Genomic DNA, 3138 nt, shown 5'->3' with positions numbered 1-3138 from the left:
ACCAAACAAGATTCCGTGTACTTTTCCATTGACCCACAGATCGTTTTTTAAATAACATAGCAAACGATATTATCAGTATTGCATGGTTTTCTGTGTGCGCTGCAAACTATTAGGTGCTACAGAATGTACAACAGAAATATGAAGCACAATCCCTGCTGGCAAAGAGTTTTCACTCTAAAGGGAAATATGAACACAAGACTGTGAGAAGAGGTAAACTACAGAAACAGTAAATATAGGAATAGTTGTGCCTTGTTTTCCTTAATCTCTGGGAAATATAAACACGTGTCTGTTAGGTAAACAAAATACAAATATAGTAAATAGTGAATGGCATTTATTGAGCACTTACTACATGCAGAGCACTGAACTGAGCACTTTGGAGAGTACGACTACGTGAACCCATGAGGAAATAAGATGATTTCTGAGTGCTTCCAAAATTAAAATTTAATTTTACTTTTATAGTCCTTTACAATTTTCACTTCCAAGATTTTGTCAGTCTCATTATTTAAAAGGTTATTTGCAAAATACGTTTGATCATTTGTTGTTGTTTGCCATTTTCATTGTCAAATGGCACGGTGTTAGCGAAGAAACCCAACCTATTGATGCAAAAATGTAATAAGTTCTTTGCCCGAGATAATTATTGCTAAATATCCTTAATAAATTGGACATCTGCTCAAAACAAAACCTTGGCATGCAGATAACACGCTTCATTGGCAGCGATTCTCTGTACTTTAAAGGAAATATTCCACATCAGGTTGATCTATTCAATAGATTTATTCTTTTACCTGAAGGTCACTGTATGTTCATCGGTCTATATGATGTAGCAAATAAATTGGTTATCCCTTGGCACAACTGTTGTTGTGATTACACAGTTAAACAGCAATTAACATCTTTTTTTAAAGATTCAAAGGTAGATGAATGTAGGACACATTGATACCCATAGTGTATCAAATTCGCAGTACAGCATACCTACACTCAGAAGTGAGAGTTTTAATATTGCTGCATCTTGGAACACTCAGAAGCAAAACTCTCCGACGCCCTCCCTCCCCACCCCCAAAATAAACAAACCACCAAATGAGTAGCACTTTGCCTTTGTAAGAAGCACACTAAAAGAAAATAGGTGATAACAGAGCCACCCAAGACCCTAGATCTCCTAGGCTTTCCTAGATCTCTTTGATATGCAGAACCGACCAATTAAGATTTAAGTGTGAAGAGGCCACAGCCTCCGGTCTGTAGGTAGTAGATTTTTTTTTCTTTTTATCATTTTAACACCATCTCATTGCTCCTTTTTTTTTTTAAAAAAGACTCCAGACAAAGAATTCAAATTTCCTTTTTATGTCAATCAGGATCCCAGGCAGCTCGTGGATTTCTTCAAGGCACTTTTCACTTTCTCCCCATCTTTGTTCTGCTTCTCCAAGATGTCAATTTAGGAAAACGGCTGAAATGAAAGTGGTATGAGAAGAGTAAAGACAAAAAATGGTTAAATCAATTCACAGAAGTGGTTGATTAAGCTTGTATTCCTTCTAAAAGAAATCAAGGTGAATCAGGAAATGGATGGCCTTTTCAAGTCGCATAAATCAGTTCCCCAATATTCATCATTTTCACCAAGCATTTAGATTTTTTTCCTTAGAGACTTAAATTGTGCTTTAAGTGCTCATGTGGAAAGTTATTGATTAATTGTTTAATAAGAGTTTATAAAAAAAAGAAATTTTCTTAAAATATGTACTTCAAAACTGAGAAATCTAAAGACGTAGTAGTTCTCTGATGCATCTCCATAATTCATCAGAGTCTTATGACAGAGAATGCCTAAGCAGCATGGCCCGGGAGAAGCGTGACCTAGTGGCTAGACCAAGGGCCTGGAAGTCAGAAGGTCATGGGTTCTAATCCTGCCACTTGTCTGCTGTGTGACCTTGGGCAAATGACTTCCCTTCTCTGGGCCTCAGTGACCTATCCGAAAAATGGGGATTGAGACTGTGAGCCCTAGGTGGGACAGGGACTGTGTCCAACCCGATTTGCTTGTGTCTACGCCAGAGCTTAGTACAGTCCCTGGCATAGAGGAAGTGCTTAACGAACACCACTATAACTGATTCTCTTTCCCTCTTCAAAACCTTACTTAAAAATCACCTCCTCCAAGAGGCCTTCCCAGACTGAGCTCCTCTTCCCCCTCTACTCCCTCTGCCATCCCCCCTTTACCTCTCCGCAGTTAAAGCCTCATTTTCCCCTTTTCCCTCTGCTCCTCCACCTCTCCCTTCCCATCCCCACAGCACCGTACTCGTCCGCTCAACTGTATATATTTTCGTTACCCTATTTATTTTGTTAATGAATTGTACATCGCCTTGATTCTATTTAGTTGCCATCGTTTTTACGAGATGTTCTTCCCCTTGACGCTGTTTAGTGCCATCGTTCTTGTCTGTCCGTCTCCCCCGATTAGACTGTAAGCCCGTCAAACGGCAGGGACTGTCTCTATCTGTTGCCGACTTGTTCATCCCAAGCGCTTAGTACAGTGCTCTGCACATAGTAAGCGCTCAATAAATACTATTGAATGAATGAATGAATTATCATTATCAGCAATTGAATGCATACAACTTTAGGGGCTTTTTATTTATTTACACATTTTTCGTTACATTCGGTTATTTGTTCAGCTATCTTATCCAGATGTGTGTGGACCGTTTCCCCTTTCCAACTGTTCCTCCTCCGGCATTCACGAGCCGTCAAAACTTTTGCCCATCTGCCCTATTAGAGTATCAACTCCTTGAGGTCAGGGAACCTTCTTGCTACCTCTGCGTTCCCCTCTAAGCATCAGTACCGTGACTTAGCTCTCAGTAAGCGCTCAATGTAGGCCATTGATTGACTGAGCACAGTCTCTACCTGCTACCTATAACAAAATATTCAAGGAAACTATTGAACTTTTAAAATTTCGGAAATGCAGAGGGGTGCCTCGTTTTCTTCTCTTTAATCTCCGAGTCATTTCAGTGTGCATCCGTCCCGCCCTGGAAATCAGATTCTTAGCACCGCTAGTTAGTAATGGCAATGCTTAGTCGATTAATCACTCGTGTTTATTGAGCGTGTACCACGTGCAGAGCACCGTACTAAGCCGTTGGGAGAGTACAGTGCAACAGAGTTGGTAGACGTGTTCCCTTT

The 3138-nt window shown here is 40.2% G+C and overlaps 1 non-coding gene across 1 annotated transcript; it reads right to left on the bottom strand.

Moving 5' to 3' along the window:
- Positions 1-1534: 1534 nt before the first annotated feature.
- Positions 1535-1603, bottom strand: LOC114807734. The gene has a single exon (XR_003755809.1). It is a non-coding gene; the product is annotated as a small nucleolar RNA SNORD123 (small nucleolar RNA).
- Between the last annotated feature and the right edge of the window lie 1535 nt (positions 1604-3138).

This window comes from Ornithorhynchus anatinus, chromosome X3 (genome assembly GCF_004115215.2).
Source record: "Ornithorhynchus anatinus isolate Pmale09 chromosome X3, mOrnAna1.pri.v4, whole genome shotgun sequence".
Taxonomy (NCBI): Eukaryota; Metazoa; Chordata; class Mammalia; order Monotremata; family Ornithorhynchidae; genus Ornithorhynchus; species Ornithorhynchus anatinus.
Note: the sequence above shows the minus strand (reverse complement) of the source record. Positions and strands in the feature narration are given on the sequence as shown.